Here is a 15,403-nt window from a genome sequence, read left to right on the forward strand (position 1 = left end):
GAGGGGTACCTTTTGTCCAACCGAAAGTGCCATTTCTGAGTGAGCTGAGCCCATTGTGATGGGCATACCTGTGTTAGTATCCCTGTAGCTCCTGGGGGTGAGGGCACAAGGAACATGTTCTGTTGACAATAAACCTGGCTGAGCACCTTTGCTGCAGAACCCAGCGTGTGGTCTTTCTGGGCAGTGCTGTTCAGTTTACTGAGCTGGCTATCTGCGCAGCCTGGTACAGCTTACAGAGAAAGCATGTGCACACACCAGCTGCCAACAGTAGGCACCTGAAGATGGACATCTTGAAGCTGTGTACAGGGTATTGGGTATATGTAATGCTGAGTGCTGTTTGACTAATTTCCTATTAAAAGGAGACCCAAAGGAAATGAGCAGTGCACAGGAGAAAGTTGGTTACTACTTCCCTGCTGGATGAGCGTTATAACTACACAAAAGACATGATCTTGATGTTGTGCCTATGGGTGTGGGAATATGCCTGTGCAATGACTGGTAATGCGCTAGCTACTGTATCCAATTGGAGAATGCGCGGGGGGGCGGTTTCTGTAGGGATCCTACTGGGGTTTTGAGGGTGTTCCAGTTTTCCCAATGTTAGTAGTGACTAGGGACAGATTCAGACATCTTCTGGGTTACCCAAACATCTTCGGCCAGGGTATGTGTCCAAAGATCTCATGTTCTGTTTTGTCTGAATTAGAATGGCCATGAGAGAAGCCTTTCTTCTGGCAGGTCTGCTGCGTGCCTCACTTGAAACGAGAAAGTGCAGAGGGGCATGTACATGGTAGTGGGGTAGAGTGGGCGGAGGCTAGGAAGCAGATGAAACTCTTTCAGCCCTTCAGGTTTGGTTTGATTCTGCCATATCCAGCCTGCCCTCCAAGCTGGCAGCTCAGCATCTCCTGTGGCCTGCATGGGATGTGGTGCTAGGACTTGGGTTGGAGGGGTTCATCCCAGCTATTACTTCACAGATGTGGTGATTCTGCAACATCAACAACAGGCAGTAACCACCCCCTCTTCTTGGCAGCCTGAGTCTAGAAGCCAAGGACTGGAGAATGCTTGGGAAGGAGGTATCCTATCTCCCCTAGAGTAGTGCTATCTCCCCAGCTCCTTGAAGTACCGGTTCCCTCAGTCTCAGTGCCTGCGGTTCGTACTGAGAACTTGCTCTGTTGGCAAACAATGAGCAAGCTCCTCTCACCATCCCGGAGTGCTGCCCAGTGACAAGAATCTTTCTCATTAAAACACAGTGGGCACATCTCACTTCACTGGTGTGTTGGATTCTAAGCAAAGTTATACGTAGTACCCTGGCTTTTGGTTCGTTCCCAGTAGTGCCTGCAGTGTGCTTAGTGTTATACAGGCATAAAGGAAGGGCTGGTCACTGGCCAGAACAACTTAAGACTAGAATATACTCCCCATTGGGGACTGATTTAAAACGTGCCCTGTCCGCTGATCAGTGAGGAGAGTGCTGACAAGAGCCCACTTCCCCTGGGAGAACCACAAAGGGGTCAGGGCTGCGATTCCAAAGAGCTAATATCACCCATCCCCCTGCCTTGTCTGCATTAATCTTGCAGTGGAGTCCTCAAGTCTTCCTTGATTTAGATTATTTCAAAATGTCCCAAAGTACATCTCTGGTGGCCTAAGCCAATGAAGCTTCTCATTGAAACCTGACAGATAAAACATATGCCCCTTACAGAATGTTACACAACAGGTGAATCCTCTGTACTCCCCAGGTCAATCGTATGTAAATACCCTGTGGTGAGGTGTGGCAGGGTGCTGGTTGAGAAGCCCCTAGTCAGCTCCTGCACTCCAGCCCAAATCAAGGGGAATGGATTAGGGCTGGGTGAACTGCCCTATGTTTGCATGGTAACTGACCACACCTGCCAGCCTCATTAGCAGGAGCTGTAAGGCTGGAAGGAAGTGAGAGAGAGGAGGGGTGGAGACTAAGGCCTGATCTACACTGGTGGGCGGGGAGGGATCGACTTAAGAATAGTGTAGCTGAAGTTGACGTATCGTAGGTTGATTTACCTTGCATCCTCACAGCACGGGGTTGACTGCCGCTGCTCCCACATTGACTCCGCTTCCACCTCTCACTACTGTGGAGTACAGGAGTCGATGGCAGAGCGATTGGGGATCAATTTATTGTGTCTAGATGCGATAATTCCATCCTCGATAGATCGATCATTACCCGCCAATCCAGCAGGTAGTATACCTGTACCCTAAGAGTGGGAGGTCAGGCTCAGAGGGAGCAGGAGCCTCCTAGTCTGTTGCTGACCAGGCCTGTGGTGCGCCAAGCAGTTGTAAAGCCTGTATATAGTTGGAAACTGGTGGTGAGAAACTGATCACAAATAAAGAACATGGTTGTTGCACCAGACTGAAGTGTCCCTGATTCATGGAGGAGAGGGGCCAAGGGGCTGAATATCCAGGAGTGCAGTGTGAACCTCTTACATGAGCAACTGCTTCTATCTTGATAAAAGATCGCCTTATCCAGTGCTGGACTCTGCCATCTTTTCCTATGCTGAAAGGCCAGGTTGCCTGCTCACTACAACCCCCAACCATAAACAATGGGCAAAGAAGAATAATTTAATGCCCTTTGGACATTGATTTTGTGGGCACTTCATTAATGTTTCCATCTTCAGCAAGACAAAATTGTTGGACGACTGACTTTAGTCAAGAAGGCTTCTTTCCACAGCTCTCTCTTCAGTCCATTAATAATTGACACCCCGACCCAGCTACAACTTGCAAGATCATTTTAATGTGAAATTTGTTCTCCTTTCTCAGTATGTCTGTGCAGCACTGAAAGAATGACTGTTTACTCCTGGAGGAATTTTGCATCGCTGCATGTGTGCAGAATTCATGGCCCCCACAGATTTCTTTGCTTCCCCCAGAAAAATTACGTCTGACTGGGAAGTAAAGGGAAGCCGCAAGAGCGGTCAAGCACCTCTCCCCAGCAGTGCAGGGAGGTTGGTTTGGGCATCTGGAGCAGCTGGTAGAGACGTAAATCATTGCCAGAGCGGGGTGGCTGGGCAGTCATGCCTGTGAGAGAGCGAGAGAGACTCTATCCCTCTCGCTAGCTATTGCAGCATGCTTGGCGTGGAAGATCAGGGCTTTGGGGTGTTTGAGGAGGTAGGTGTGGGGCAGTCTCTGTCCCCTTAGGCAGAACATACTATAGCAGCCTGTCGGCTTAGTGAGTTGTTCCCATTGTTCTTTAGTGAATTCCCCCAGGAGTATAAAACCAGTGTAAAAATTTTAAGGCTCCTTTACGTTGCCAGAGTGGTGTAAAGTGATGAATACTTTGAAAAGTGTTCTGAATGGAGTTACAGACACCAACCCAAAAGAGACAGTGAAATCTACATAGTTATGTGATGGTGAGCACAGGTGTTTTTTTGTTAGGAAAATCAGTAAACTAAAGAAACGCAATGAAAAGTACAAAAAGGTAAATGACTTACAGCAGGAGTTCTCAAACTGAGGATTGTGACCCCTCAGGTGGGTTGCAGGTGGTTACATGGAGGTCGCTAGCTGTCGGCTCTATGGGGCTGATGGCTCCATGGGGCTGACAGCCCCAAGCCCCTATTAAATTACCCCCTCCCAATTTATGAGGGGCAGGTCATATTCAGAGACTTGCTGTGTGAAAGGGGTCACCAATACAGAGGTTGAAAAACTACTGATTTACAGCCTGTATGTGTTTCCACGTAATGTGTGGATCTCCAGTAGAATTATGTCATTACACAGTTGTCCAGCTTGTCAAAGCTGAAAAACCAGACAGTACAAAACCAGACAAAACTCCACTGATGTAACATGTTAGGGTGGGGGTTACAGTAATAAAGAAGAGGCGATATGTGTGACTAGAGAAGGAGGGGGCTGGGGCAGGAGAACAGTGGGGTTAGGTGAGATGGCAATCTGGCATTCTTTGAGCAGTCTCAACATTTTAATCCAAATGTGGCTAGAAATGGGGGTCAAATGCCTTTAAATTCATATAATTGCTCTTTCCAGCAGCAAGCCATTCTTTATGTGGCTGCTAACTTGGACAGGTCTTGAATACTACTGTCTGGGCATGGTCCTACTCTTCCATTTTTATAAAATCACACGCTTGATGATGATTGCAACTTTCAAGAAACAAAGTTTTCCTGTGGCGCTAAATCCAGTTTAGCAGTTAAATAACCCTAGGATATGATTTCTGGCTGAGGTTTGGATACTGAAATCAAGCACCACTTTAACTCCTGTTTGGTGCTGTAACAAATTAAAGGAACCCTGATGCATATGCCATAGGACTGTCCAACACAAAGGTAGCTATGGAAAGAAGGGGGCATAGGTTTTAGAGGACTAACTGAAAAAGGAATACGTTTAAATCCTGCTTTAACAATATAAATGGACTGGCGCACCAGTTTAGCCATCCAAAGGCGAAGTTTTGAAGTGTAGAACAGCCTGAGAGATCACAGTAAAGAATAATAGGGATTTCCTGTGAAAGATGTGAAATTTAAATGAGAAAGGGTCATGTACCTATGGTCTAGTACAGCCTGGGAAAAGAAGTAAGATATTAAGGTGGTATCTTCAGCTTACAGAACACAGTTCTGTCAGCGATGCTTTTACTTTTCATTGCTACAAGTTAACACCTCAGATGGCAATCACTGAAAGAGGTCTGAGAAAGCAAATATTAATCAAGTTTTTTTCAGTTTGTGGCTTTAGCAACACGTTATGCATAGCCCTTTACTCGGCTCCCCGTGCTCTTTGTGGGTCTTTCATACAGCAACAGTGGAGAGAGAAATTCTAAAATGTAAGAAAACCACAAAAGTTGTTTGAGAGAACAAGAAGCAATGGTCTTAAGTTGCAGTGTGGGAGGTCTAGGTTGGATCTTAGGAAACACTATTTCACTAGTAGGATGGTGAAGCACTGGAATGGGTTACCTAGGGCATTGCTGGAATCTCCATCCTTAGAGGTTTTTAAGCCCTGGCTTGACAAAGCCCTGACTGGGATGATTTAGTTGGTGTTGGTCCTGCTTTGAACAGGGGGTTGGACTAGATGACCTCCTGAGTCCCTTCCAACCCTGGTATTCTATGGTTCTATTCTAAAAGTCAGTGAGAGGACTCCATGGGCCAGCATAATGCCTGAGACTGCTCGCAACTGTCTAGATGTCAAGGTGACTGTGGCCCTTTAGAAAGGACAGGGTAGTCATGTGCTGTGCTTTGAAGAAGGAGGACATTTATTTTCCAAAGACTCTTGTCAGTGAGCAAAGGACTATATGGAAAATTATGAAGCAACTTGGGGATCTCAAATGCAAAGAATCATGTGGGCAGGCGCTCTTGTGTGTGGGCTCCAAAAGAGAGAGCAGCTAGTCTAGTGAGACTGTACAGTATCTGAACACAGTAACTGGGCTTGAAGCCTGGAAAGTTCTTAATGTGGTGCCTCGTTTAGAGGAGTGCTTTGGAATTGGGCCAATGAGCCTTCTCTCAGTACTGGGAGCAGCCGACAGAGCCTGGAGAGGACCCCACTACAACACACACAAACTGAGCTTTAATCCACAGGGTTTTATTTATCAAAAATCCAGGCTCTGGAGCCAGCTTCTATGCTTCGTTTGAAAATGAACAAGTAGACATAGGTGTCTTGTGTTGTGCTGGATTTCATTGTAAGAGGCATAGTGAAGATGGGCCAGGGTAGGAGCAAGGGGATGAATTAAGGAATGGAAAATGTAACTGAATCTGGGGGGGAAACTTACAGATAAGGAGTTCTACAAGACTGCAGAACAGCCTCTTAAGGGAATCACGAGCAGCCCATCCCTGGCTCCAAAGCACTGGCCGCCTGTACCAAACTACCCTGCACTTGCTGCCTGGGCTGGGCTCAGGCAGCTGACAGGCCTGTGTTCCCAGGATCCTTGTTGCGAGGTCACTCCATAATAGACTAGTAAGGTGCAGTGCGCAGTGATGGCTCCTACAGGGCTGCTGGGTGTAGTTCTGCTGCTGTCATCACTAGGAGCGGGAATGGTCATGGGTGATCTGTGCTGTGACCCGTTAGGAATCCCCCTTCGATAGGGAGTAGAAGTCATGTCTTTAAAGCCAGGGCCCAGAGAGGGAGGGTGGAAGGACTGCACCGAGTGGGAACCTAAGTAACATGCCAAAGGAGTCCAGGAGGGAGCATATGAACTTCAGCGGGCACCAGACAAATGGGTTGTCCAGGAAAACAGGCAGGCCATGCTCTGATCTGGCATCCTCTGGGAGATATTCTGTGCCATGCTGAATGCAGCTGGGAACTCTATATGAGGAGGGCATATTGGAGTGAGGCAGAGAACAGTCCACACCTGAGCCAATGCAATTGTGTTAGAGGTTTTCTTAGACCTGCCTGCTGGCTCTGGTAATGAGCAGGGTCACACCTTGAACCTGCCCCGAAGATCCAAGGAAGCGGGAAGCTGGAGGTGAAGGGGTCGTTGAGCTAGAAGTGTTGGATTCCAGCATGCATTTTGGTTTAACAAGACTCTTGGAAGTCTGGCAAGGTTTTTGCCATGAAATTACTGGGGTAGGTTCCTGCATGGAAAGCTGCTTTCCAGGCTCTGCTGTGAGGCAGTGGGGAGCTCAGCACAAGGCAAGGGCCCCAGGAGAGGAAATGCAGCCCTGGATTCTGGCTGCGGTTGGGGAAAAGCTGGGTGGCTGTGAGGAGCACTGGGAACAGGGGACAGAAATCTGCTGTCTGTCTTACTGCCCTGTTGGGTGGGAGAGTGAGTGGAGACTCCAGGTTGCTCTGGAGGAGAGGAGAGTGCAACCTGTGGCTACCTGTGTGTGCTGCTCCAGTGGCGGGGAAACCTTTGGGCTGGGTGGCAGTGCCCTTTTCCCCATGGAACATAGGGAAGGTTTCTAGTTGCCAGGTGTTTGTTGGGGCCTGTAGCCTGTGGAATAAGGAGGTTTCCAGACACTGGGAGGTGAGTCAAATGGGGGTACCAGTCCAGGGAACAACACCCCTCTCCTGGCCCTGGAGCTGCGGCTTGACTGGCTCTCAGCAGGCCTGCTTACCCCCAGAAGGCAGGGACAGAATGGGGAAGGCTTTCCTTAACAGAGGTTCCCCATTCAGCTGCGCAGCACAGCCAGGGGCACACTACTCTCTCCTGCTGTGTCCAGCGACTGCATGGCTGTGACCAGGTCACAGGAGCCTATGGGGCTACCCCTGTCTGCCAGGTGCCTTGCTGATCCCTGTTTGGTTCCTGGCTGATCCCTGCTGTAGCTGGCAGTAGGAATGAACAAGACAGACGGGCTGAGACCACCGTGGGATGCGGCATATGTGTGACATGGCCAAGGTCCACTCAATCTCCTAGCCAGTAGGACTGATGAGCAATCTCCAGCTCCCGGTGCCTGGGACCGTCATTCAAACAGCAACCTGACCCAGCGTGGTGCAAAGAGAAAATGACATAGCGGGCATTACTGGGATTCCTGGCTGCTACACTGTGTGCCAGCCTCCCGCCCCTGCCTGAGGGGGAGCCGCCAGGGCAATGGGCCGTGGGCAGCAGACATCTACATCTAAACAAGAGACGCACTGGAGAAATGTTAGAAAAAGTGGACTTGCCGTCTATTGTGTGGATCAGGATTGTGGGGCCCTGGCAGAGTTGTGTGTGCCCAGCAGTAGGGTAGCAGGGACTGCAGGTCGGGATTGAGGGACCCCGGCAGAGCTGTGTGCACCCAGCCCTGGCATAGCAGGGAGCTGCAGGTTGGGATTGAGGGGCCCTGGCAGAGTTGTGTGTGACCAGCACTGGGGTAGTACAGGGCTGCAGGTCAGAATTGTGGGGCCCTGGCAGACCTGTGTGTGCCCAGCACTGGGGTAGCAGGGGCTGCGGGTCGGGATTGAGGGGCCTCAGCAGAGCTGTGTGTGCCCAGCACTGCGGTAGAAGGGGGCTTCAGGTTGGGATTGAGCAGCACTGACAGAGGGAAGGTGCACTAGGTTACGAGACAGGAGATCATGATTTCAAGCCCTCCTCTTCTGCTGACTGTTGTTGTATTTTCTCTCTGCTTCACAGCTATGATTATTATAAGGCACCAGTCACAACTTCATAGTTAAGACTGACTTTGATTTTGAACTTAAAGCAGGGCTTTGGCCTTCTTACATATGAAAAACGCAGTGTCTTTCCCAAAATTACAGCACTCACTACAGGATGAATTTTTTGGGAATTGACTAGTGGATTTACTTCTTTACCCAAGACAACAAAAACTACGTTAAGATGGAGCTGCAGGTGAGAGTAGTGGAACAGCAAAACAAACACACACGCTGCACAGATGCATTTATGCCCAAACCAAGCTTTACAAACCCAGAAATTAGGGTTATGGTAACGCGCAGGTCTGGCTCCAGGCACCAGCCCAGCAAGCAGGTGCTTGGGGTGGCCCGCGGTGAGGGGTGGCAGTTCGGTGGCGGGTCCTCACTCCCTTTCGGATGGAAGGACCAGCCACTGAATTGCTGCTGAAGACTGAAGCGGCAGCAATAGAGCTGCAGATCGTGTTCACAGCTTTTTGCCCTTTTTTTCTTCTTTTTCTTTTTAACTGCTTGGGGCGGCAAAAACCCTGGAGCTGGTCCTGGTGACACTTAAAGAAATCCAAACATGTTAAAAGTCTGGAAAGGTACAGTTAGGGCCCTTAAACCAGCTTCCTGGCCACAGCTTCCTGGCCAAGTGATTGGGGGCAGGGGGAGCAGTGGCCCCTCCCCCCAGCATCCCCAGCAGGTGTTGGACCCTGCCCCCCCTCTGGAGACACAAACACTGAAGGAGCAGGCATCCAGTGAATTCCCCACCTTCCCGGAGGTGGTGGGATTGGACTTCAGCCATCGGGTGGCGGACAGCAGGCTCCAGCCGCTGGGCTTTGGGCTCCATCTGCTCAATGGCAGGCTCTGTCCCCTGGCTGCAGGGCTTGGGCCGTGGGCTCCGTCCCCTGGGCATGGGGCTTATGGGCTCCGGCTTTGAGCTCCAGCCCCGGACTCACCACACAATTCCCTCGTCCCTGGACCCTGCTACCTCCCTCCCTACCTAGTGCTTAATTTGTCCCCCCACTTGCCAGGGCTGAGTAAATCTGCTGTGAAAAGTGATATGTGTGTTTGTTAATATCCCTTTTCACGGCGGACTTAGTAGCTAGCTGGGAGGTTAGCAGAGTTATGAATTTAAGCTCCTGGGCTCATCTTCTGAAAGTGTCGTGCAGGTTTCCTTGAGAATGAGGACTGATAGGTCAGAGATAGTAATGGAGTTGTGAGGCTGTTCTTTTATCATCTCCATGTGTGAGTTCATTCCAGAGCCTAGTAATTGTCCTGTGGGTCACAGACATTAGTCAACAGTTCAGGTAACAGGGTGATAGCTGAGAAAACTCAACCAATCACCACCCTTCCTCTACAGATAATTTGCATGCAGTATTTACATTGACTGGGATGCCTTAGCAGTATGAGGAGACTGGATGCCTGTCGGGAATTTCTCACTGACACAGTACGTGCCCCCCCCCCCCCCCCCCCCCCCCCCCCCCAGTCCCTTGCTGGCATGGGCACTGGTGCCTGAAAGGCTTCCCATGGCATTGCTGCCTCTGCTCCACTGCAATGAGGTATCCTTATATTGCAGGGACTGGGCTCCCTCTGCCTTTCTTTCCACCAAGCACTAACACAGCTCCCTAAGCCAACTGCTACCAGAGTCACCAGTGCATTTGGCAGCTGTGCACTGCTCTGTGAGGCAAAGCAGCTGTAATCACAGTTTACTTGGCAGTGCTCCAACTGCTCAGCCTTGTTCTAGTGGGCCAGGCAACCTGCCCTTAAAAGGTTAACACTGAAAAAATTACATGGTGTAAGTTATCCTTTCTGTCTGTTTCCATTGCGTCCTGTGTCACAGGGGCAGGCGTGACTGTTCCCAAAGTGGAAAGTGTTTGTAACTTTGTGACTCCTGAAGAAATGAGGAACCAGGCAGAAACTGGCTCCTGGACTAGCTGGGGGGCTGTAAATGCTCTGGCTTTCAGCTCTCCAGTGCTCTCTGCAAATCTCTTTTCCACCCTACCCATTAGGAAGAGAGGCCCTTCGTTGTGTATTTCTGTTCTCATATCCTGAACTCCAGCTCCCACTCCACCCTCTACCCCTTGCCCAAGGAGAGTCAAGATCTGTCAGGTCAGCTGGAAGAACATAGGAGTTGCCCTACCAGATCAAACTAGTGGCCCATCTGGTTCAGTATTCTGTATCTGATGGGTCAGTACTTGCCGGGTCAGAGCGATATGCAAGACCCCCCCCCAGGGGGCAGCTGTAGAACGGTCTCTGACCACCTGGCTTGGATGCCTAGAAGCCTAGCTGGCACTGAGCAGGCATAGTGGAGCCTACCACCTGCTTACCCTTCCCATGAAAGAGATTCCTGTCTCCCCATTCCTGTGGGGAAGCCTGGCCCTGCTCTTGCTCTGCACACATGCCCAGGAGGCTGGGGTAAGTTGTGCTGTGGCGGGTTCCCAGGAACCACCATTTTGTTCTGTGTCGGGTACCTAAACACAAGCTGCACTGTGTCTCATGGCTTAGGTGGCCCTATTGCCTAACGAATACGTCCACAGCCTGTAGGCTGAGGGACCACTCTTAGACCTAGCACCCTAGGCTAGTGCTGTGAGGGCTGGGGCGCAGGCAGGAATCGGAAAAGGAACACCCAGGCACACCACGACCTGCTGCCTGGTACTCCCATAACTCTGCTTCCCAGATGTTTTGAGTCCTTTTCTGTTCACTGGGGAGTCTCTCTAACTGGGGTGAGTCCTCCCAGTGGCTGGGAAGCAGTGATTCCTTCTGCCCCCTCCCCAGAGCGTGCTCCAGCAGCTGGATTCAAGGCTGTCATGTGTCAGCATTAAGGGTTAGTATCATTCTCCCTGAGCTTGGGATCACTGTCTGCTGGGAGCTGCCACTCACTGGAGTGTGGGACAGATGTCAAACACTGCTGCCCAGCCCCTTTCCTTCCCTGGGGATCCACGCGGTTCCCAGCTCTGCCACTCACACTGAACTTAGGCAACATACAGAACAAATCAGCAGCCACCTGGCCCTGCTGCTCATCCCCCAACAGTCCTGGCCCTGCTGCTTCTCAGCCCTGACACCGTTCTTCCTGGTACCTGCTTTCCTTTCAGCGAGTTTTAACCTGCCGTTGAAAACACTGATGCTGAGAAGGGCTGGCTTATCCACTAGGCTGAACATTGCACGGAGAGGGGCAGCAGTGCCTGCTGGAAACTACTCACTGAGAGACTCTTGCAGTGCTTTACAAATATTAATTAATTCTAGTCACTTAGGCCAGTAGCACCCAAAGGCCCTGGTCAGGAGTGGGTCCCCATAGTGCTGGGCTCTGTACTAACCCAGATAAACAGTCCCTGTCCTGGAGAACTTCCAAGAAATTCTCCCTCTCTGTGAGGTCAGTAAGGGAAATATAGTGACCAAAGAACAGCTAGGGACCTCTTCACCCCACCCAGAAATGCAGCCACCTCTGGAGAGGAATGTCACAGCTCTCTAGCTGCAAGACTGCATTTCACCACTGAATGTAGGACAGGAAGAAAAATTTGAACTCCAAGAGGAGCCAAGGAAAGCCCAGAAAGCAGCAATGTAATGATCCTTTGGTAACTGATCCTCTGTCCTCCCATGGGCTCCCCCAGGCCTCTGCAGTGAGGGGTTGCTCCTAGGAGCCAGGCCCTTGGATCATGGGTGTCTCGGTTTCAGCCTCGCTGCCCTCAGGATTGGGGGCTGCAGCTTATGCTGAGACATCTTGGTTCCTGTCTGCCCTGTGTCTGGCACCAGTCCTGCGAGGGTCGATGCAGGGACTTGTGTACCATACTGCTCTCCAGAGTGCCACTCACATGTCTGTGCAGCATCATTTGGCACCTTGCTCTGAAGCCCGATTGAGAAGAGCGTTGTCCTGCTGCCTTTGTCACTAATATTCCCTTGGCCCATCTGTCTCATCTGGCATAACTCACAACTGTGAGTGCCGACCTCAGGGCAAACGGTCAGAAAACAGGGCAGATGCCCCAAACTGGTGGTATGTTCTATAATTAGATTTCACCAAGCTAGTAACAAATGTGAACTCCTGGATCACTAACTCAGTCTTACCATGGAGTCACAGACAGTCCCCATAGACGCTCCAGTCTATCTTGCCACCCAGACAACTTGTACTTAGTGACAAATGGTCACTTATATCAAAGATATCATTACATTCAGGTGCTTCCAGTCCCAAGAGACCAATCACTTATCCCAGATCAATTGGTCTCCTAGATCTTACGTGAAAGATCACACTAGCAGCCAATTCTATAGTAAACTAACTAAAGGTTTATTAGCTAATGCTTTTTTCACCTTGGTCTTCACAGACAAGGTCAGCTCCCAGATTGCTGCACTGAGCAACACAATATGGGGTGGAGGTGAGCAGCCCTCAGTAGTGAAAGAACAGGTTAAGGACTATTTAGAAAAGCTGGATGTGCACAGGTCCATGGGTCCAGATCTAATGCATCCAAGGGTGCTGAGGGAATTGGCTGATGTGATTGCAGAGCCCTTGGCCATCATCTTTGAAAATTTGTGGCGACCGGGGAAGGCCCCAGACAATTAGAAAAAGGCAAATATAGTGTCCATATTTTAAAAAGGGAAGAAAGAGAGTCCGGGGAACTACAGACCAGTTAGAACAGTGTGAGGCTTCACTGAGGCCAGAAAGGAAGGTGGGTGTGGGCCAGAATCTGGAGCTGACATGAGGCTGGGAGAAGGATGTGGAGATGCTGGAGTAGAGCTAGGCCAGTAAGAGGGCTGGGAGGAGAAGGTGGTGCTGTGGTAGCAGGGTGAGGGCAGGAGTGGGCTCAGAGGCAGGAGTGGTCAGAAACACGTTCCTGGCTGACATATGGAAGGACACAACAGCAGCACCTTGACGTTGCTTTTATTCAGCATTTCTCTTTCCAGTTTGCTGCAATCATTGGGTAACGGGGTTCTGTTGTGTCAGCAGATCTATGTGACAATGGCTCTGGGTTCTGGGGCTACCATGCTGTAGCTACATGCTGGGTATGGGCTCTGCTGGGAGGGGGGCGGGAAATAAGGGCCCCTGGAGGCGACAGGCTGTGGCTACGTGTGGGCACAGACCCACATGGGATATGGGTCCCACTGAGGGGGGCTCAGAGCCCTGGGACCTGTGTTGCAGCTATGTGCTGGCTGGATATTGGCCCTGCTTTGCGGGGGGAGAATGGGCCACAATAGTCACCATTCTTGTCATGAATGTTGGCAGCACTTGGCTCTGTGCAGGGCTGTGTGCCTGGTAGCTGAGTCCTGGGAAACTTCCTCCGCTCCAGTCAAACTTACCAAGGCCCCCAAAGCCACAAGGTACATGATGCCTGAGCACTTCCTTTGGCTGGATGCGGTGCTGGAGCTATTGAAGATGGACACAACTACCAGTGGGGCTTCAGGCACTCGGCGGCAGCCGTGTTGTGGAAATCAGGGGCTAACGGCACCACATCTGGCATAAATACCAAAGCAATGCCTTGCAGCTCTCAGAACACAGCAGCAACCCCAGGCTGGGCCCCGTGTGGTGATGTCTCCTCCAGGCACAAGGAAGAACCTGGAGGAGCAGCAGCCTGGCAGGCTGCTTCACATAGACCAGGAGCCAGAGTGGAGCTGGCAGCCAGCTGGGAGCCTGGCTGGAGAGAGAGGACTGAGTCAGCATGGAAGCCCTGGGTGGAAGAGAGGTGTGTGGGAGCAGGACAGCACCGTCAAGCGAGAGGAACAGGGCCTGGAAAGCAGCCCAGTCACTGGGATTAGCTCTCTGAGAAAGACATGGCACATCGCCTCAGACAGTCACAGACATGTGCCTCCCTGGCGGGGATTTTCTCTGTAGCACAAGCTGTGACTGCTATGGGACGTGGTGTGACTGGAATGGGCGGAGATGGTGCCCACTGTTGTGGAGAGGAGGGGATGGGCTTCAGCAGACCATCTGATTACTACCAAAGCATGAACTGGAAATCTAGTCGGTGTTTTACAGTGCTAACATGCTCTGCCTGCCTGATGTACTTACTGATTTCCCTTACCATCACTCGGCAAGGAACCAATCCTCCCCACAGCCAGCGAGGCAGGGCTGTTAGCCCCTTGTGCAGAGCGGAATGGAGGCACAGACTGAGTGACTTGCCCAGTGTTACATAGGGATACTGCTGACAAGCAGGGACTTGAGTCCAGTTTTCCCTGTCCCAAGCTAGTACCTTGCCCGCTGGGCCAGCCTTCCTCTGATCCTATGGCTGGGAGGCCTGCCCTGGGCTTCTTCTGCTGGCTTTGAGGCTTTACAATCACATTTCTTTATCTCCTGCAGTTTGGACTTGTCACCTGGACAGAAGAGGAAACTGACTTGGGGCTCCACCCCTGCCACAATTGAGCAGGAGCTGTCCCATTGACATCAGTGAGGCTGTGCACAGCCTGCAGGGTGCCTACATGTTGGCAGAATTGTAGGATAAGTGCCTACACAAGGGGCAGTGAGCAGGATTGCTCCCAAAGCACTGTCACATGTGCAAAATAACAAACCCACATACCAGAAGCAGGGTTTTCTCTGAACCTTTCAGTTATAGGCACGACAGAGTTTCTTGTAAGGACAATAGGATAGAGGTCCCAACTGTGGGGCACACACCTCAGGGGGTTGTGGAGGAATGTTTGGGGGTCATGGCTGAGGCCTGGGCCAGCCCTCATGTGGGGTGTGGAGGAAGCGCCACTCAGCTCCGTTCCTGGCTCCAGCCCCACCCGCTGGCCCCACCCGCCAGCCCCACTCTCGGGGTCCCAGCTGCTAGCCTCAGCCCCTGCCTGAGGCTCTGCTCCTGCCCCCACCCACGTCCCCAGCTGTGGCCCCAGCCTTGGCCCCTTTACCTCTGTTTGAGCCCCCCTTCTGGAGCTATAGCCCCGCTCCTGGCCTCAGCTCACACAGGGGTAAGGGGGATGCGAGGTAAAAAGTTTGGGAACCACTATAGTAGCAGAGCAAAGGGCAGTTTTTGAGGTGAGGGCGAGTCTGTCACGTGTGACCAAAATGTGTTTTGGGTAGTCAAGAGCAACCAATGTCACCCTTCAAACAATCAGTGATATCTGTGTAAAGATATCCTGAAACGCTGCCCAGTCATGGACAGGAGGAGTTAATTTGAGGAGCACAATGTAGGGGCCCCGATCTGGGCAGGGGATGTGGGCAAATGCCCCTTCTGGAGGAATAGCACCATCAGATCTTTAACATGAGCAGGAGTTGACTTTTATTGCCTCACTCCATGCCTCATGGGGGCCATGGCCCATCTCCTTGCAATGTCTGTCCCTCTATGTCCAGGAATCTTGGGTTCCATTCTGGGCTGTAGAGGGGAGTGTGCTCGAGTGGTCACAGACCTTTCTGCCTGTTTCTTGCCTCCGAGCTTGATCTTTTCTGCTCCAACCTGTCCCTGTCCAAGGTCTGTCTTTTCCCCACCCCTGGCCGCTTGTTCCTGTC

General features: G+C 51.3%; 1 protein-coding gene across 5 annotated transcripts in view; it reads left to right on the forward strand.

The window, feature by feature from the left end:
• Positions 1 to 15,403, forward strand: part of NOS1AP (nitric oxide synthase 1 adaptor protein) — a 169,913-nt gene that overhangs the window by 48,658 nt on the left and 105,852 nt on the right. The gene's annotated exons all lie outside the window — the stretch shown is intronic.

Source organism: Chelonoidis abingdonii, chromosome 7 (assembly GCF_003597395.2).
Source record: "Chelonoidis abingdonii isolate Lonesome George chromosome 7, CheloAbing_2.0, whole genome shotgun sequence".
Classification (NCBI taxonomy): Eukaryota; Metazoa; Chordata; order Testudines; family Testudinidae; genus Chelonoidis; species Chelonoidis abingdonii.